The sequence below is a fragment of the Eurosta solidaginis genome, chromosome X (genome assembly GCF_040869045.1).
Source record: "Eurosta solidaginis isolate ZX-2024a chromosome X, ASM4086904v1, whole genome shotgun sequence".
In the NCBI taxonomy this organism is placed as follows: Eukaryota; Metazoa; Arthropoda; class Insecta; order Diptera; family Tephritidae; genus Eurosta; species Eurosta solidaginis.
The window spans coordinates 187,667,957-187,690,299 of NC_090324.1; the positions used below are offsets into that span (position 1 = coordinate 187,667,957).

At 39.4% G+C, this 22,343-nt stretch overlaps 1 protein-coding gene across 1 annotated transcript in view; it reads right to left on the reverse strand.

Moving 5' to 3' along the window:
* Nucleotides 1-22,343, reverse strand: part of Tdg (Thymine DNA glycosylase) — a 300,877-nt gene that overhangs the window by 220,730 nt on the left and 57,804 nt on the right. The window lies entirely within an intron of this gene.

A 22,343-nucleotide genomic window follows, 5' to 3' on the forward strand; every position in this document is an offset into this window, starting at 1 on the left:
TAAGTACTGGATTCACCGGGCAATTCCCGGCATAAAGGTCCGACGCCTGTTTATGGAGTTCACCAAAGACCTGCTTGTGTTTTTTCGCTTCATACGGCTGGGTCCTCAGGTGCCGTATTTCCTCAAAATGCTTACGGAGATGACTCCTTAAAACCCTAGGCGGTACTGGTTCATCAATCAAACGTCTGTTGGGATGCTCAGGTTTCTGGGTATTCAACAGGAACTGTTTGGTCAGCATCTCATTTCTCTCCCTGATGGGGAGTATTCTCGCCTCATTATGCAGATGGTGTTCTGGGGACATAAGAAGACAGACCGTGGCGATTCTGAGAGCAGTACTTTGGCAGGCCTGTAGTTTCTTCCAGTGGGTAATTTTTAGGCTTGGCGACCATATGGGTGACGCGTAGCACGTAATCGGCTGGATAATTGCTTTGTATGTAGTCATGAGCATTCGTTTATCTTTTCCCCAGGTACTGCCAGCGAGGGATATGAGGATTTTGTTACGGCTCTGAATTCTCGGAAAAATTGCGGCTGCGTGCTCACCAAAGTGTAGATCCTGATCAAACGTCACACCCAAGATTTTGGGGTGTAGGACAGTCAGTAGCGTAGTGCCATCGACGCGGATGTTCAAAATGGTCGACATTTGGGACGTCCATGTTGTAAATAAGGTCGCGGAAGATTTAGTCGGTGATAATTCCAGGTTTCCCGAGGCGAAAAAACTGGAGAGATCAGGAAGGTAGCCGTCTATTTTATTGCATAGCGCATCGATCTTTGGGCCTGGGCCTGTGGCCATTATTGTGCAGTCATCGGCGCAGGAAACGATTGTGACTCCTTCCGGTGGTGAAGGTAACTTAGATATGTAGAAATTTAAAAAAAGTGGGGATAAGACACCACCCTGTGGCACCCCTTGTTTAGTTCTCCTTGGTTTTGATGTTTCGTTTCTAAATTGCACCGATGCCTGCCGACCACCCAGATAATTTGCGGTCCACCTTTTAAGACATGGGGGAAGGGTAGACCCTTCCAGGTCTTGCAGTAACGAGCCATGGTTGGCCGTATCAAAAGCTTTTGATAGGTCTAGCGCTACGGAGTTTTCTGAAGCCATGCTGATGAGAGACTAGCTGCAAATTTGCTTGGAAATAAGGGAGCAAAATGGCTTCAATCATCTTTGCCACTGGCGATAGGAGAGATATCGAACGATACGACTAACCTATGTTAGCTGGTTTCCCAGGCTTTAGTAGCGGGACCACCTTGGCCATTTTCCATTTCTCGGGTATGACAAAGTTGGAAAGAGACAGGTTGAAGACATGCGCTAAATATTTGAAACCCTCTTTTCCTAGGCTTTTAAGCATCGGCATGGCTATGCCGTCTGTGCCCACTGCTTTGGATGGTTTAGCGCGACCAATGGCGTCCTCAACCTATTTAGCGATGATGGTGATTGGTGACGCGCTGAATTTGTGTTTATGTGCGTGTCTATTGGCTCTCCGTCTATCTTTGTCGACCGTAGGATGCATTATATATTGTAGGCAGAAAGCGCTCGCGCATTTTTTCGCATTCGACAGCACTTTGCCGCCAAAGGCGATGGAAACTTTGCCTTTGTGCGTAGTCGGATTCGATAGAAACTTTACGGTGGACCAAAGTTTACCCACACCGGTAGAGAGGTTACAACCTCTTAGGTGCTCCTCCCATTTCGCCCGCTTGTGTTCGCCCACAAGCAATCTGATGCGTTGGTTTATATCCCTCATTTGGGGGTCGCCTGGATCAAGCTGTCTTATAAGGTCACGTCCTCTCGCTAAGTTTGCGGCCTCCGCCGGGAAGTGGTGCCGGATTTCGGGAATTCTCCCGGCGGGAATGAAACGTGCCGAGGCGGATTCAATTACCTTACGGAAGGCACGCTCCCCTTGGCGGGCATCAGTCGGGATAGGGAGGGCAGCAAAGCGGTTGTCGGTAAAAGATGTATATTCTTCCCATTTTCCTTTTTTGCAGTTTATAAAAGTGCGTTTTTCGGTGACGATGAAGTCGGCGGTACGCTCGAGCGAAATAAGTATGGGCAGGGGGTCGGATGCCAATGTTACCATCGGCTGCCAGTTGACGCAGTTTACGAGATCTGCGCTCATGATTGAGATATCTGGCGAACTGTGACAGCTTCCTACCGTACGTGTGGGGGCGTCTCCGTTTATTGTGCAAAACGTCGTTTCTTTTATTTGATCCGCCAACATCTCACCCCTACTGTCCGCCCGCAAGTTTGAATGTCATAGATCATGATGGGCATTGAAATCGCCTAAGATAATTCGATTGTTGCCAGTGAGTAAGGCTCTGATATTAGGGCGGTATCCACTTGGCAACAGGTGGCAGGAGGGATGTATATGTTGATGATTTCTAGGTTTGCATCGCCTGACCGGACAGATAGGCCTTGACGTTCTAAGACATTGTCCCTGCGGTCGATGCCAGGATCAAATATATAATATTGCACAGAGTGGTGTATGATAAACGCGAGGCCGCCACCAGAACATCCGCTGGCTCTCGCGGTCTTTCCTGCGGACATTATACCCAGAGCAGGTCTGCAATGCAGATCTTGCTGTGAGTTTAAACTCTTGAATCGCAGACATGCGGATGTTGTGCCGCTTCATGAAATCGACTATCTCCGTAATCTTCCCAGTTAGTCCATTAAAGTTTAACTGCAGAATTCTGAAGTGCATAAGGGGAGACGCCGCCACTCTGGGGGTAAGTGACGGGTGACTACGCCTGGGTTGTGGAAGGCCAGGACGCCATTGCTGTTGTGGCCCTGGGACTGGCGTCCTTGGGCAAGCATTTGGGTACACGGATGATTTGGGTTTGCGACCTGGCAACATGGCGCGATGAAACCCGTCGGGGGGTCGCCGTTGCGGAGACCAGAACATCTAGGAAAGTGGCACCACCCAAGGCAGGAGCTGCATTGGGCGGATGTCGCAAACCTATATATTCTGTGCTGGCAAACGGTGCAAACGGAGGTAGGGACTAAGAGTCTGTTTCCCTGACCTGCACGATTGCTGCCGGAAAAGAGGGGGGAGAAGACGGGGGCAGGGTCTGATGCTCAGCATTGCTACCGACTCTACTACGAAGGTAGTAGTTATGAGTGGTAGCAGCTGTTTGAGTTGTTGGCGCCGTGGGGCGCGAGCAGAAGCGGGTACTTGTTGTGGCTTGCTGAGCAGCGGGGCTGCTGGAAGGTAGTGGGGGGGGGGGGGGGGGGCGCTTAGGCGTAGACTACGGGACGCCCTTGGGCGTGAACAACAAGGAGCCACAAAAGATTTATAAAAGTTACGTGGACGTGGGGTTTTGGGATCAAGCCCAGAACAACCTGTCCGATGCAACCATCCCTTGCACGAGACACACTGAACAGAGTATGACCGTCCTAAAAAGATTCTTCCAGATTCCGGCAGATGCAGCAAAACCATTTCTCAGGACCGGGGTCAGGAGACGGACCCGGATTGGATTCGATGCCTTCCCGGAGTAAGAGAATATGGAGCAGCCCTGCTGCAAGGAGCTGCTGGGAGGATGACAATTTGTGGGAGGGACGCAACAAATTAAATGGGGTCACACTGAAATGACAGTCCTTGGTCGGGAAAAATCCTGAGTGGTTCCGGTACATAGAACCGACTGCCTTGGGAAGCTTTCGCTTCTTTTTTGTAGGTTTCTTCATCGCTTGCCTCTCACCATTTTCTTTCCGAGAACTATCTGTAGAATATTCTAAATCTGCATCCTTCGAATAAATGTTTGTTTTTACTATCAAGATCATTATCATTCACATAATTTTCAACGGTTGGCAATGTATCAACTTCCATGTCTTTACTTTCTTTTGCACTGTCCGCCTGCAAAATTTCATCATCATCATCATCATCACCATTATAATTAGTAACATTGTTTTTATTACTAGAATTTTTCAAATTATCAACTAATTCATTTAATGGTTTCGAAATGGGTTTAAATGTATTCTCCAACAAGTTGATTCTATCCAATTCTCACAATTTCATTCTTTTAAGTTTTTCTTTTAATACTTTCCTGATCTTAACAAGATTTGCTAATACAGTCATATGATTATTTGACATGATTTTGGTAAATCTGTTACCTATCAGCTGTGTATCTGATAAGAATCTGGTAAATCTGTTACCTATCAGCTGTGTATCGGATAAGAATCTGATGTGGTATATGTCTTTTAAAGATCTTTTATAGTTGTATAAAATTATCGAAACCCTTTCGATATCGACCTTTATTTCATATTTCTTTATTCAGTCTATGATTTACAAGAATCTTACAGATTATATTAAACATTATTAAACATAAGATTTGTTTACAGTAAAATAAATTTTAAATGGAAAATAACATATTTTTAAAACTTCGACGAGATATCGAAAAATCAATACAATAATTATTATTTATTCAGTTAATAGCAATTAGAGCGCGAGTGATCGGGCCATTAAGTACGTAATTAGATCCAAACTGGTCAATTACAAACATAGTATTTGGCGCAAAGTCCGTGATGGAACATAAAAGTTCAAAGACTCTAACAGTATTGGGCAATCAATATTGCCATTGGAAATATCATAAATAAACATTATAGATGTAATTACTCTTCTACTTTCTAATGTGTGAAGATTAATTAGCTTACACCTAGAGATATATGGAGGAAGAGGCAGATCGAAGTTTATATCATATAAATAGTATTTCATGAATATTTTTTGTACACGTTCGACTCTCTTATTGTGTACCTCATAATAAGGACTGCATATTATGGAACCATACTTAAGCCTTGACCGTACAAAGGCATTGTATAATAGTTTTTTAGTATATGGGTCCTTAAGCTCGGATCCATTTCTTTTAATAAAGGCCAGTAAAGAATATGCTTTGGGGATAATACAATTTAAGTGCTCGGTGAATGTAAAAGACGAATCAAATACAACACCTAAATCCCGAATTTTATTCACCCTAAGTAACGGCTTATTAGAGACATAGTAAGGCGAAATCAATTTATTACATAATTTAGAATAAGTTATGTAATAACATTTGTTGGCATTCAGCGCAAGCTTATTTTTACAGCACCACTCATTAAAATTATTTAACTCAGATTGTAGTATGAGAGTATCAGACTCGTTCTTGATTCTGAAAAAAATTTTCAAATCATCAGCATAAAGGAGATAATTGCTTGCTTGTAACAAGCACTTACATCATTGATAAAGAGAATAAAGGAAAGCGGGCCAATGATACTACCTTGCGGCACACCTGAGGTTGCTACGTAAGGTGATGACTTTACGTTGTCAATAACAACAAAATTTATCCTATTGGATAAGTGTGAATAAATCGATTGTAAAAATGTTGAGTGGAAACCCATTTTTCGTAATTTAGCCAGGAGAGCTTTGTGCGAAACTCTGCCAAAAGCTTTGGATATGTCCGTATATATGCAGTCAACTTGACAATCATGAGTAAAATACGAGATGCAGTAATTCGAACGACCAGATTAGTTACTGTTGAACGCCCCGGAACGAAGACATGCTGACATGGGCAAATATAACGCTTAACTACGGACGATAATTTAAACATCACCGTTTTCTCAAAAAGTTTTGAAATTACGGGGATCTTCGATATTGGCCCATAGTTTGTAACGTCAATTTTACTACCACTTTTATGAATAGGTTGAATAAAAGTAGATTTCCATTCATCCAAAAAGATACCAGACTTTAATGATAAATTAAATATATGCAACAAGGGCTCAGCAACGGAAGCTACACATTGCTTCAGAAAAAAAGATGAAAATTCTTGATAATCACATTGCTTGGAGCTCTTGATTGTCTGAATACTTAAGATAATATCACCAATATCTAGAACTAATGAGGAGAAGTCGAAACTAGACGTTATCTCATTCAACATATCCCCGTCGTCATTTCACAGATCATCAGTAGCAAAGTTTGCTTTAAAAAATTCTGCAAACAAATTGGCTGAGTCACTAGACGATGATGAATTCTTGCCCTTGTAAGACACAGACAACGGTATTGGTGAAACCGATTGTTTGGAGTGAATGAAATTCCAAAACGATTTACGATTCGATTTGATACTATTTTCGAAATTGAGAATATATCGATTGTACAGAAGCTTATCAAGACAAATAAACTCCTTCGCGTAATTCAGATATTGTTGCTTGAGTTCGGGACTTCCTGATTTTTTAAAAAGTTTATGATATTTATTACGCAAATTTTTTAGAGTCTTTAAGCTTTTGGTATACCACGGCAACTTGTAAACCCTTGCCGGATCATCTTTATTTATAACAACAAAACCGTATTTATTTCTCCAAAACTCTATACAAATTTTTAAAAATATTTCGTATGACATATCTCCGATAAAATGATCATTATAGATATGCTTAAAATTCATTTCATCTTGTTTGAACACAATAATCATGTTTGCATTATCACGAATTAAGTGTTTAGGAATGTTTGTATAAGTTTGACATAAATAGAAAGAATCAATGGCCTTATGACGACCCATACAAAAATAATCTCGTATTGTACTTTGTTTTCCACATATAACATTATCGAATATAAAAATTGAGTCTTGTTTAGCTTCAGCGGGTTTGATGACATCAACATTTTCACTAAATATATAAAGATTTATTCCTATTATCGGCTCAATAAGCCTTTTTAGATATATATATTTTGGTTGATATAAGGATTTTGAATAAATGTATATATTTCGGAAATTAAATCCGTTTGGGCTTTCAATTAAACTCAGCATAACATTAGTTTTTCCACAATTTGACGGTCCCACAATCAGCGCTCGTATGGAATTTGGTAAAAGGGGACTATGTCTTGTAACATTTTTAACATTTATACAATTGTCGGCATTATTAACCTTAAGTTGGAGACGTTGTTTAACAACATTCATTTTGTTTACTAGATTTATAGCAATATAAACAATCGCTTTTATAATAAAATCACTATTTAATTATAACTCACCCACATTCACTCTCATTATTATTAAGAAGAAGAAGAAAGCAAACACTTAAGCCTGGCAACGTGTAACATCTAAGGATAGTGATTTCAAAGAACGAGCAAATGCTTGGTTCGTTACAAGTGCAATGAAAGCAAAACTCAAATTGGGAATGGGTTTAAAAAATAAGAAAAGAAATACATCTAAATGTAAAAAACGGAAAAAGATGAAAACTCGTAAAGTATCATCTAATAAAAATTTTTTGATGGCAGTTAAAAAGGGTATCAACATACTTAACAAAAAGAAGCCGCAGTCATTTAATGAGGCCTATAATATTTCTAAGAATGCTATAGAGTCTAGCTTTAAAAATAAAGAAATTAATATACCCAGAATAATTCCAGTCGCAAAAATTGGCGGAATTTTACCACTACCTCCAATCTTAACAGCGTTGGGTGCACTTGGTGGTATAGCATCTGGTGGATCAGCTATATCAAAAGTTTTGAATGATATCAGCAATGGGAAGGAGCAATTGGCTGAGGCTAGCCGTTATAATAGATATATGGAATCAATCGCTATGGGGAAGGGACTATTCCTCAAACCGTATAAAAGGTGATATGGTTTATTTTTACGACCCTATCCAAAAAACGAATAAAAAGCCTACCAAAAACCGTTAACGGACATAGATTCAATGAAATTTTGCAAACATCTTAAATATTTCAGAGAAATTTTTATGCGAAATTCCCTACCGAATAAACCGAATGCTCAAGAATGTGGAATTCTTAATTTAGACGAATCTGATGGTACCCAATGAGTGTAGCATACTATAAAAAAAAATTATAAAGAATATTTTGATAGTTTTGGAAATTTACAGACATCGATTGAACTGATTAATTATCTGAAGCCACCAATGCATTACAATTATGATCAGAAATAAAAATACAACACAGTAATATGTGGTCCATTATGTTTAAAATTTTTATTTAATAAAAATTAATTATATGAAATATAAATTGTTTATTTTATTCTTAAATATAATAATTCAAAATTTTTTTTATTCTGTATGAAATTCAAATAATGGTGAATTAAATTTTTCACCAGGTTTAATCAGTTCTATATGAAATGTATTCTTATTTATTGTTTCAATAGTTGAATCTTCTAAGGAGTTGTAGGAATCCGGAAGAAAATGAGCATTATCATCCAGTTCTATCATTAGCTTCTCCCCAAACTTTGTCCTCACTCTTATGGCATTTACTATTTTAAATTTTTTATTAATTCAGTATTCGTTTTTGAAATTTTTCCTTTGAAATTGATTTTAAATCCTTGAGAGCTTGATTCATAATGTGGAATATGACTATAATCAGCAGCGGTGTTAGAGATGTGTCGATGTATAAGTAGTATAGTTTATTACTGTTTATTAGAAGTGAGCCTGGTTTAACACAGTTGAAAACCCTTATAAAATGATTATCCTTGAAATATAGATGAGTACTGAGCAGCTTTAAACAATTTATTACATTTTTTACCGAAAAGATGACCAATTTATATACATTGAGATAAGTAGCTCTTATCTTACTAAATGTATGTATTTGGATGGATGGCTCAGTGTCGGTATATATGTAGGTGTAGGTACATATATATATATATACCTTGGAACAAGTTTCCCATGGATAGATTTATCCATCGGTATGTATTTTGTGGTTTGTTGATATATATGGCACAGTTTCACATTTCTAGTAGAGCGACATAATTTGTAATTCAGTATCAAACAGATTGCACAATAAAAAAGAAAAAAATTTCTTTTCAAAATATGGTGACTTAATCGATGATGATCATCGAATATTTTTTTATTCTATGTTAAATGAATTGAGATCATGTCTATCAGAACCATTTATATATTCCTTCAATGGATAACATAAGAAAGATTGTAATTTTGCTGATAATTCATATAAGGAAACAGAAGATATATGTAATTGTATTTCATATTATTACCGATATAAAACATTAAAAAAAATTTATAATTTATATGCTGTCATATTTAAGGAGCCCAGATGTTGTAATCAGTGTGAGAGCACGTTTTATTAAAATACAAAGCAAAAAACTGCAAAACTGTGTGATAAAGTTCACCACAACTCTACTACATATCCATATGATGATCTTAATATTAAATTTGAGCGAAATCGGTATGCTCTATTACCCTACAAGAATACTGACTATCATATGACTATCATCTGATTGTCAGCAATGTCAATCTAACGATCAGCGCCTCATACAAAGTTTCTATCGCAAACTTAAGGGGACTTGCGCAAATGTGATGTAAACAACTGTGTACGTGTGAGTTTTTGTCTCCTTCTTATACACCAACATGGCCTACTGATTAAGTATATAGCCGTACTCCTCACTCTCATTCCTTTTCCTGGATCAGTGCTGACACTCTAACTATCAAAAAGTGTCATAAATGATAGTTTACTGTAGATATCAGGTTTGGCTGTTATACTATCATAAATGACCATTGTTATATTCCGCCAAAAATGAAACAATGCTTTTTGCTTTTTATTTACTTTATTTCATTACGTTTTTAATTTTGTACGTGATAAAAGAATACGTGTTTGTTATTTGTTTAAAATAAATAGTTTTATAAGAATTCGAGTTCAGAATGTTCAATTTAAATTCAGAAAATAACAAAACAACAGAAGAGCGCTTTCCTCATGCGGAAACACATTTAAAAATGAATCCCCACTAACCACTATTATTTTTCGCGTATCAATTTTTTGAGTGCGCCCCATACATTCCGACAGCTTTTGGTATTTTTTAATATTATTTTCGATTTTTTCTTTTAGCATGGAGCTTTGAAATGCTCTCTTTTTCATTTTTTAAACTTATTTTTTATATGGTTTTCGTCGGTTGAAAATGGCGGAATTTAAAAAATAACAAAACAACCGTGATAATCATTTGATTGTCATATGACAGTCAGTAGTGACAACATGATTAAATCGGATAAACTGTTCTCGCATACATAAAATTCCGTTGCGAATTATGTATCTGTCTCACATGCATATTGGTATCTGCTGTATGTTCTTTTGTTCTGTACCAGGTGTCCGAAGCTTCCCCAGTTTGAGTCCTTTTTCATGATTATAGGCTGTCGTCAGGAACATGCGGACATGCGTGAGCGAACAAAGGAACATACATAAATTTGAGTATCAATGTTTACGTCGTCGCAGGATCAGCATTGTCAGTTACAAGTGTGAGTGTATTAGTAAAATTGTCAGCGTTTCTTGTAGGGTATATGACATGTATTTGAAATTTCAACAAAGTTACTATGGACGCACTCCCAAAACACTTTTATCGCCTGATCAATTTGTTCAACATGCTCCAATAATTGTTTTATATGTTACACATCAGAATGAATCTATAAAAAGCGGTCCCATCGATATTCGGATAGAGCTAATTTACGACCCTATCCAAAAAACGAATAAAAAGCTTACCCAAAAGACCGTTAACAGATATAGATTTAATGAAATATTGCAAACATCTTAAACATTTCAGAGGAATTTGTATGCGAAATTCCTTACCGAATAAACCGAATGCTCAAGAATGTGGAATTCTTAATTTATACGATGCTGATGGTCCTGGTACTCATTGGGTAGCATACTATAAAAACAAAAATTATAAAGAATATTTTGATAGTTTTGGAAATTTGCAGCCACCGATTGAACTGATTAATTATCTGAAGCCACCAATACATTACAATTATGATCAGAAACAAAAATACAACACAGTAATATGTGGGCAATTATGTTTAAAATTTTTATTTAATAAAAATAAATTATATGAAATATAAAATATAAATTGTTTATTTTATTCTTAAATATATTACAGTAAAGTACTAAGGGGGCATTTAAAAATTTGGGACCCTTTAAAAATTTTGGGTTAAATAAAAAAAAAAATAAATTTAAGGCGCGATAACCTCCGAAGAGATCTAAGGCCGAGCTTCTCTTCCAATTTGTTCCAACATGTTTTATGCCGACTCTGAACGGCATCTGCAAGGCAGATGAGTTTTCACTGAGAGCTTTTCATGGCAGAAATACACCCGGAGCGCTTGCCAAACATTGCCGAGGGGCGACCCCGCTTAGACAAATTTTCTTCTAATTTAAAAACCTTATTTCTAAAATTTTGATGTTGCTTTGCCTGGGGTGCGAACCCTGGGCTTACGGTGTGGTAGGCGGAGCACGCTACCATCACACCACGGTGGCGCCAAAAAAAATTTAAGGTTCCTCATTTAAAATCTGAGCCCGATACTCTCCTATATTGATAAACGACTAAGCTCTTTTTTTCTTGCAGGCAGAATACAAAACAAAAAGCTCTAAGCTTTTTCTTATAGATGAGTCAGAGCGTATGCGCCTAAATGTAAGCATACAAACTTACAATCTAATGAAATACGACATGTGGTTTTATTTACTTACTTACTTTACAGTTTCAAAGAAAACTGAATTGTTCGGACGTGTTGATAGTCGCTCTGATTTAGTTATTAAAAATATATGAGCTTAAATTAAAATAATCATTATCCGACGGCTTAATAATTGAAAAGTGACACACTACTAAGTTTGATACATGATTTTATTAAGTGAACTTAAGTGAATTCAACTTAAACTTAAATTAAAATAAACATTGTCCTACCGCTTAATAATTAAAAAAGTTACACATTTGCACATAATTGTACATACATAATTGTTTATAATGCCGTGTGTTTGTGGCTCTTAAGTCGATCGCAAAGATAGCGAGAAGGTTCAATGTGCCGAATGCACCGAATTCTTCCACTTGGTTTGTGTTGGTGTTTTTCACGACGACTTGGATTATTATCTCAACACTGACAGCAGGTATGTTTGCAAAAGCTGTGCTAATGCTCGGCGCCTATCCCTCCGAACTCCACCCACTACCCCTTGCCTAATCAACTTGAACGAGAGTAATAATGAAAAAGAGCAAGAACAAGTTGACGTATTCGAAGAGATGACTCTGCAAAGTGTTTTTAACGAATTGGTCGCTCTTCGTTCTGAATATGCTCGCGCAATAACTCTGATTAACGCTCTTAATAATGACAAGGAGAGATTGTTAGAAGTAAAAAAAAACCTGCAGTCGGAGTTGGGCTTGGTGAAAAAACAATTGCACGATAACGACGTCACCACTGCTGTTAATGCGCTCACTGTGGAATGAATAACCTACGTCATAAATTTGCCAGCAATGATCTTTGCCGTGCTAACGTTAAGAAGCAACAACAACAACAAGTAAAGAAAGAAGTGCAGTCTCGCTCTCGCAATAAGCCTCAGCGCTCTGCCCGCTTGCCTTTGGTTACAGGCAAAGAGGGTGCTCAGCCCGCTATGCCAGTATATACCAATAATTCTCTCGACATCTCTGGCATACAATCTGCTCTGACGTCTTTGTAAGACGATGCCTCCACCTCTGCCCCCACCCTCGACTCAACACAAACATTATTACCCACATATGCTAATGCCGTCGGCGCTGCAGCCTCTAATTTACTTTTGCAATCTTCGTCAACCATCCCCAATGAAGCAATGCAACCAACATTACCAACCAACGTTAATGCCGACACAGCTGTAAATAATAGCTTGCCCAGTACGGCAAATAACAACAAACCCAGCAGGACAAATACCAGCATGCCCAGTGGAGAAAGTTTGCATAATGTGGTTAGAGGTAGTAATACATCGAACGAGTTGGAGGTAGCATTTCGCAATGAATGGGTACATTTGTCCTCATTTAGGACTTCGGTTACCGCTGCAAATATCATCGACTATGTTACGAAGAATGCTGCTATTATTGTGAATGAAATTTCATGTTTCGCTTTGGTGAAGATGTGGCTCCGGATTCGTTAAAACGTATAACCTTCAAATTGGGAGTACCGCCTAATTATTATAGCAAGCTGTTAAACCATTCGCTTTGGCCATCTGGAGTGAACGTGAGACCCTTCCGGAATTTTCTTTAATTGGGGGAATAATCTCCGGAAAACTATTAACATCCTTCCAAGTACCGAGCTCAGTATTATGTCCTAGCATTAAATATTCTCTGTACTACCAGAATATGAGTGGCATGCGTAGTAAATAATCCCTCCAAATAAGCGCTGCACATCATTTCATGAATTTGATATTATCGCCATCGCCGAGACTTGGCTTACTGAAAATTTTTCATCGTCTGAATATTTCGATAGCTACTACCAGGTTTATAGAAAGGATCGCTGTCCAATCGCATCAGGGTTATCTCGAGGGGGCGGCTATTAGGGTTAACCTTTGCAGCCAAATGATAACATTGCCTCATGCCAATGGTTCATGGGAACAGATCTGTTTGTGCATTAAAATGTCATGTAACAAATCTTTATTTATAGTATTATTCTATATTCCACCCAATAGCAATATATAATTATATAACGAGTATTTGGATAATCTCATATACATTATTGATATCGCTAAAGATAACGGTGAAGTAGTTTATCTTGGTGACTTTAATTTATGTAATATTTCCTGGCTTAATAACAACAGAACTCTAGTTCCAGTAAATCTGAAGTCAGACACTGATTTGTTTTTTACGAGTACACTGTTATCTAATGGGTTTAGTCAATGTAACGCCGTATTAAATAGCGGTGGAAAAGCGCTAGATCTGGTGTTTGTATCAAGTGACCTTAAGGCTATCTGTAGTGAACACTTTTCTCCTTTTTCCTTAAATTGTTTTCACCATAAAGCACTTAATATCAGTTTTGAATTTTATAACTTTGATCGCGTTACAGTTGACTCATTACAGCAATACGACTTTTTAAAAGCCAATTATTCTGCAATTAATGATTTTCTAAAATCAGCTGATTGGTTATTTCTGAACACAACAAATAGTCCGCTGTTATCTTATAAAAACTTTCACTTGCTACTAACTCAAGCAATATCAAAATATGTTCCGCTAAAACGCATATCCGCAAATAATAAACCACCTTGGTTTAATAAACGTTTATGTAATCTAAAAAATAAAAAGAACAAATCCTTTAAATGTTTCAAATTAAGTCAAAACGAGAGGGACTTTCAATACTTTGAGCGACTTCGTATTGACTTTGATTGCCTTCACAAATTTTTGTTCAAGCAGTATATGTTTAAAGTTGAATCAGGTCTCAAATCTAATCCATCATCTTTCTGGCAGTACATTAATTCAAAAAGAAAGTCAAATGGGTTTCCAAATACATTTGTGTTTAACAGGCTTCATGCAATCTGTTCGCTGAATTTTATCAGGCGGTCTTTGAAGTGTACGACAATCAATCTCTTCCTACTACGGCTTTCCCGTCATTACCGCCGATATCAACGTTTGTTGTGGACGAGTGTGATGTGACTCTTGCGATTTCGAACCTTAAGTTCAGCACAAAGTTGGATAACGAGGGACTTTGTTCCGCAGTTTTCAAAACTTGTTCACAAGCTTTAGTGGGTCCAATTACTAGTATATTTAACGCATGTCTTTCCAACGGCGTTTTTATTGACGACTGGAAGGTGTGCTCTTTACACCCAATTTTTAAATCAGGTTACCGACATAACATTTGTAACTATAGGCCTATAGTGAAACAGAGCACAGTGGCAAAGTTGTTTGACAGTGTCATTCAATCAAAACTTTATCTTCACGTACGTAATATACTTAATCCCTGCCAGCACGGTTTTATGCCTGGTAGATCTAGGTGTACTAATCTACTCCTAGGCACGCACGAGATCGTTAAGGCATTCAATTGCCAGTCCCAACTTGATGTGATATACACAGATGTCTCTAAAGCCTTCGATAAGGTAGACCATGAAGTTTTGTTGCATAAATTAAAAATGTGCGGCATTACTGGTCAGCTACTGAAATTTTTCTCTAGTTTTCTTAGTGGTAGGAAACTATTTGTGAAAATGGGGTCCACCACGTCCAGCACTTGTGTTAATGCGTGGTCAGGTATTCCGAAGGAACCCACAGAGGCCCTTTATTGTTTCTACTATTTATTAATGATTTACCCTTTCACTTTAAATATGCGAATTGTTTAATGTTTGCTGACGATGTCAAACTCTTTCTGAAAGTTGATAGTACCTCTGATGGCGTTAAGTTGCAGCATGATTTAACTTCTTTCGAAGCGTGGTGTAGTGTAAATCATTTATATTTAAATATCACAAAATGTTCTATAGTAACATATGCTAGGAAGCCGGATATTGTTCTCTTCAACTATCAGTTGGATACTAATGTGCTTAATCGTCTGCCAGATATGAAGGACCTGGGTGTGATATTTGACACCAAGCTCTCTTTTAATAAACACATCGATTTTATAACCTCCAAATCGTTTGCAATGATAGGTTTCCTTCAAAGAAATACTAGGGATTTTAGAGACCCAAATACCCTTAAATCTTTGTTTACTGCTCTTGTGCGGAGCCGGTTAGAATATTGCTCCTTGGTTTGGAGTCCGTACTACGATCTATACTCAGCAAAAATTGAAAGAGTTCAGAGAGTCTTTACGAAATATGCTTTATATAAAACTAACTTCGAAGGTGGTCGTCCGCCTTACATTGGCAGAAGGAAGCTTCTCGGTCTGCAGTCTTTACATGACCGAAGAATTTGCTGCTCATTACTATTTGTATATAATGTAATTAACCATAATATCGATTGTGATGACATAAAGGCTTTGTTCAATGTTTATATTCCCCCAAGATCGCTAAGAGCTAATCGCTTATTTGCTGATTCAGTTAGTAAAACTATTTACTCGTTGAATGAACCCATTAATAGGTGTATCCGCCTTTGTAATAGTTACGCTAATGTTATTGATCTCAATTCAAGTTTTTATACGTTTAAATTAAGCTTGTTTACACTATTTAATTAAATTTGTTATATTTATACTTATGTGATAAACTGTCTAATCTGTAAGATTTATAAATCAGTAGACTGAAATTAATTAAATAAATAAATAAATATATATATATATATATAAATATGCTTCAATGTTGAACAGTTAAGGTTTCTTATCAGCATGTTTTGAATTTTTCTTTTGTACATATATATATTTTACTATTTACATATCAACTTATAACCTAATAAAAAGACAAAAAAATGTTCAGCCTTCACATTTATTTACCGTTTCATGAAATTCTCACGTATATGCATATGTGTAAGTATGTACATACAAACTTATACCCTAAGAAAAAGACAAATAAAATGTTCAATAATGGAAAATAATGAGTTCAATATTATGAAATTCTCACATGCATATATATATGGACCAGCATCAGCATGTGCACAAAAACTTACAATCAAACAAAATGCTAAACAAAATGTTTAATCTGCCCTGATCGGGTGACCGACAGGCCCGTTTTGCAGACGAGAAAAAAAGGGGGGCGGTACTACAAGTGCCCATCGACTCCTTTTTGTAGACGAGAAAAATGGGGGTTGGGGTTGGGGGTTGGGGGTTGGGTTGGGGGGATTGGGATTGGGCGGTACTACAGGTGTCCAACTGCTACTTTTGTAGACGAGAAAAGAGGGGGGTGGGGTATTGGGGAGCAGTCGCTCGATTAGAAATCTATGGGACTCTTTAAAACGGCTCGGGTGAAGTCTAGGACTCATTAGAAATATGAGGAGATATTTAAAAATTTGCGGCCCTTTAAAAATGTAGGGCCCACCTTTTAACGATCCTCTCCTGAACGGCAAAGCTCTGCTAAAAGCTAAAAGCTCAAAGCTTAAGAACGTGTGCGCCTAAAAGTAGCAAAAAAAATTGTTTTGCTGTATATATATGTGTGTCGGTGTGTATATACTTTTCCTTGCGCTATTTTTCCTTGCATCATTTGAGCTGGAACCGGCATTTACATACTACTGAGGACCAGCTCCAGTTGCTTAAACTAGCAAATGCCCCGCGACCCTACCGGCACAACAGGTCCAGCTGACAACTCCGGTATTTCGCTAAAAATCCCCCCTGCGATACCGAAATATTTAATGGTGGTTATGAAAAATGGCCCTCAATTCGTGACATGTTCACAGCTGTTTACATTAACCACCCCAAACTCTCCCAAGCGCAAAAATTTTATCACCTCAGATACAAAACACAAGGATAGGTAGCTGAAATAGTCAACCAATTTCCCTTGACTGATGACAACTTTGCCTTAGCGTGGGAAGCCCTAAAGTCCCGATACGAGCACAGACGAGTTCTCGTAGATAATCAAATACGGACACTGATGAACTTAAAAACTATCAGTACGGAAAACAGTGAAGATATATAACAGTTGCAATCGTCGGTAAATAATTGCCTACAAATTCTCGTCACGCAACAAGTATCCACAGATAACTGGGACCCCATACTTATTTATCTGGTTACCTCTAAACTCCCAGAAAATACAGTCACGTTGTGGGAGCAATCTCTAACCTCAAGAAGAGAACTTCCCAACTGGTCCCAAATAGACCAGTTCCTCACAACGCGATACGAAGTGGTAGAAAGAGTTCATCAATGGCGCCCAAATAAAAGTAAATTCACTCCTCCTTAAACTAGGACGCCATTTAAACCTCAACAGTCACATTCGTTCCAAAATAGATCGACAGCTCAGACTCAGTCTCACGCAACAGAGCATCGAACAATGTACAAATGATCAATGGCGCCCAAGTAAAAGTAAATTCACTCCTCCTTAAACTAGGACGCCATTTAAACCTCAACAGTCACATTCAAAAATGCTCAATGTGCAAAACCTCCTCTCATCTCTTAATGAATTGTTTCAAATTTAAGAAATTGTCTACCTCTGACCGCAGGAAGTTTGTCAAAAAAAATAATATGTGTTTCAATTACCTCTCCCAGTCACACATGTTGAAAGTTTGTCCTAGCACTCAAACCTGCAATCAATGTCGAGATCGACACAACTCAGTGCTTCATGAAGACACTTCACCCACGCCGAAGAGACAACCCTCCCGAGCGGAAAGGACAACCTCCCAAGCCACTACGACAAACCCCATTAACTCATCCGATAAAACCCCGGACCAAGCCGATCTTACGGATGAAGGACGTTCCTGCTCCCAGAAAAGCCAGGTACAATCGTTCTGTGCAGAAACCGATTGTAAAATAATTTTGCCCACGGCTATCGTCCCGGTAGAACATAGAGGGGAGATTTTCAAACTTAGAGCTCTCGTAGATCAGGGATCTGAAAGAACCTTCATTTACACAAGAGCCTAAGACAGGATCAGACTCCCTTATAAAACCTCCAAGTGTGAAATCTCTGGCATGGGAGGGAAAGTAATGCAAACCTCAAATAAACTGTGTTCCCTGACCCTTGTTTCCGCCGATATGCAAACAAAAATCAATGCGGAAGCGATAGTATTACCTCGGCTGACGAAAATGCTCCCAAACTCCCAACTGAGTAACGAACTCCAAGCGAAATGGGCGCACCTTAACCTCGCGGATTCGAATTGTCACTCTCCATGACAAATAGACCTTATTCTAGGTAGTATCCCCCACATAATTAAGGAAGGCGTTGAAAGGCTCTCACCCCACCTGTTAGCCCAAAGCACGATATTTGGATGGATCATCAGCGGCAAGGCGCCGTGGAAGTAACCTACTACTCCATCCAAGTATCAGAGGCAACAAATAACGAGCTAGGCTCCCTACTAAGGAAGCTTTGGGAATTGGAAGAAATACCCAGCTTCAATGACAAAACTTCTGAAGATAAGTTTTGTGAAAATTATTACACAGGTACAACTACCCGCGCGGATAATGGACGTTATGTGGTCAGGCTCCCCTTTAAGACTAGCTTCCCTGACGCGATCTCCTTATCCAATTCGCGCCCCTCTGCCCTTAGCCAATTCTTAGGGATGGAAAAAACTCTCCCCAGAAAAGGAAATCTCAAGGAACTATATGATAATGTATTAGAAGAATACATCACCCTCGCTCATATGGAAGAAACGGGTTCCCATGAAAAATTCAACGAAGGGAAATGCGCCTCGTTTTATCTCCCCCATCATGCGGTTATAAAGCCCGAGAAAAAAACCACGAAGGTAAGGGTCGTATTTAACGCCTCGAAGAAATCAGCATCAGGGTACTCCGTTAATGATGTTCTCTACACCGGGCCTACCCTCCAACCCGATCTAATGCTCCCTATTCTCAAATGGAGGACATACCAGTTTGTTTTTAATGGAGACGTCGAAAAAATGTATCGTCAAATCATAATGCATGAAGACGACAGAGACTATCAGAGGATCGTCTTTCGCTCATCTTCGAGCAAACCCATAAAAGATTATCGTCTGAAAACAGTCACATTTGGTGTGAACTGTGCCCCCTACCTCGCCATGCGTACCTTTCACCAACTGTCCAAAGATGTCGAAGAAATTTTCCCCAAAGCCTCCTTGTCTTGACCAAAGAAACGTATATAGATGACATTCTCATGGTAGCCATGATATTATCCCGGCTGAACAGTTTCTCTCTCAAGTCATCCAAGCGCTCGGTTCAGCAGGATTCCCATTACGGAAAATAACGGCCAACCACCCTAGTATTCTGAAGGATATCGACACAGAAGACTTGCTCGGCACAAATCTCTTAGAGTTCGAGAAAACTAGTAACGACAAAACTCTCGTCATTCAATGGGATGCCCTCACTGACACCTTCTCGTATACAGTCGACTCTATACCCCTTTCGTCTGCTAGGACAAAGCGTCAGATCCTCTCCTCTGTCGCTAAACTTTTTGACCCCGCAGGTTGGCTTACGCCGATAATGATTCAGGCAGAGATTCTCCTCCAAGAGTTGTGGATAGACGGAACCGACTGGGATGAAGAAGTTAAACCCCTCCGCCTCATAAAGTGGTCTCAATTCACGAAAAATTTGTACGGTATCTCGAACATTAAGATCGCCCGATGGGTCAGCTATAACCCCAACCAGCAAGTAGTAGTATGGATTCTGTGATGCATAGGAGAAGGCATACTGCGCCAGTATATATGTTCGGACCACTCACGATACCAGTACCTCTTCTCATCTCTTGGTTTTCAAGGGTAAAGTTGCACCCCTTCGCACTTCCAGCCTCCCAATGCTAGAACTATGCGCGGCTCTTCTTTTGGCACGTCTCGTCGCTGTCGTCCAGTCAAACCTCAACCTCTCGATTACAAAAGTAACACTGTGGTCTGACTCGGAAATAGTTCTAGCATGGCTGGAAACCCCCCCCCCCCCCCCCATACTTGGAAGACCTTTGTCTCTAACCGCACCGCTGAAATAATGGATCTCGTCGGAAATGCGTCATGGAAACATGTCGGCACGCGCGACAACCCAGCTGTCCACCTTGAGTTGTGCTCCGATCTAACAACTAACGCTTTTCTCGCAGCGTTCGCTCGCTCCGTCGGACGTCGCGGATACCCAACAAAAATGATGAGCGATAATGGAACAACATTTATAGGAGCCAAAAGGGTAACTGAAAAGGAATTTGTCGACTTCCTGAAAACTGCCTCCCAAGAAGTCATCCAGAAATACTCCCCTCAGGGTATTAATTGGCAGTTTATTCCACCCGCAGTAAAAAGTTTCAAATTCCATTTTAAAAGGACTGCAGGAACTCATACCTTCACATTTGACGAATATACCACCCTCTTAGTAAGAATATAAGCCGTCTTGAACTCTCGCCCGATTTCACCTCTATCTCAAGACACCTCCGACTTCACTGCTCTCACCCCCGGCCACTTCCACAGAGGCTGCCCTCTCCTGGCCATCTAGGAAGTGGATCATGCAAATTTGTCCCTTATGAACCGTTGGGAAAGGGTAAAAAGCATCCATCACCAATTCAGCAAAAGATGGAAAGAAAATTACATAAAGGATCTGCAGAAACGGCAAAAGTGGAAAAATCCACAAAATGAACCCAAAGTCGGTGAATGCGTTTGTATTCACGACGACTCACTCCCCCCCGACAGAGTGGCGTCTAGGACGCATTGAAAAAGTATATCCCGGGCCAGACGGCCACATATGCGTGGTCGACGTTCGCACTCAAACCGGCACCCTCAAACGCCCACTCGTAAAATTTGTTTCCTCCATCAAAGCGAAACACAGATAGGACAAGCACGGCAAGTCCACCAAGCTACCACTGAACCACCTCTTCCACTCCAACCGCATGCCCGCCGCAACATTACCACACTTCGTAGACACAATGCCAACTGAAACTCCCTGTCATTTCTCTCACCTAAAATCCATTTGCAACTATACTTCCAGATCGCTACGGATCGCTCTCAACCGGCATCCCGAAGGTTAGTGAGATCGGAGATCGTCGATCCGAACCACTCCGGCGATTCCCAAACCTCGACACTGCTAGTGGACTATAGACGATGCCGGATTTGCACACGTCAGCACGCCATCCGAAATTGTGCTTGGTAACGAACGCTAAACACAATACTAATTAGCCCGTGTGCTAATTTCCAGCAACCGATTTCACTAAGTCCGTTTAAAATAAAACTCTTAGTATTTTCAGTTGACTTTAACTTTTTATTGATTTACCGACGGTAATATCGCGTCGGTATGCATATGAGCACAAAAATTGACTGACTTTACTTTAATATTTCAATTACCAAAAAGGTGTCTATTTACTTATTCAATAAATTACATAGGTAAAGGGTTTAACAAAGGAAATTAGAGAACAATGAAATCAAGAAAAAATTAAATAATAGAAAATATTGAAACCCTATAAGTGGACTGTAACAATTGACTGCGTAGCGGTAGAATCGTATGATGCTGCTGGCATTGAACTTGCATTCGCTTTGTATGTACATAGGGATAGGCATACATATGTAAATATGTATGTACGCTTGTTATTAGGCAAATGCATGCTAGTGAGCGCTCAACAGCTTTAGTAGGCTATGCAGTTATTATGTATTAAATATGATGTTATGTTGAAGGAGTTGAATGACTTCCGACGTATGACGATATCGCAGAGGTTCCCAAGTAGTTATTACGATGGAACAAAGTAGTCTGCGGTTCCCAAACATACCGCAACCCCTGAACGACGCGTTCAGAAAGGCAATGTCGCTACCTTTGAAATTGGACGCTTGTACTTTCCTTTGCTCGTTTTTATACTAACCACACGTACTAGATCATCATCTCCTTTGTGCACTTCGACGATACGTCCTAAAATCCACTTTGATGGTGGAAGATTAAGTTCTTTCAATACGACCAGTTTGCCGATTTGTTGTTGTTGTTGTTGTAGCAATGCTCGCCCCACCTAATAGCCGCGACCGATCACAAATTGTCATCAATATCCTCTAACGGGAGTCCAAGGAAACTTGCCGTTTCAACAGGGGTGGACCATAAGGAAAGGGGTGTTAGAGGCGTTGGTTCCACATTACAATTAAAGAGATGGTTGGTGTCATGTGGGGACACATTGCAAGCAGGGCATACATTTTGTATGTCG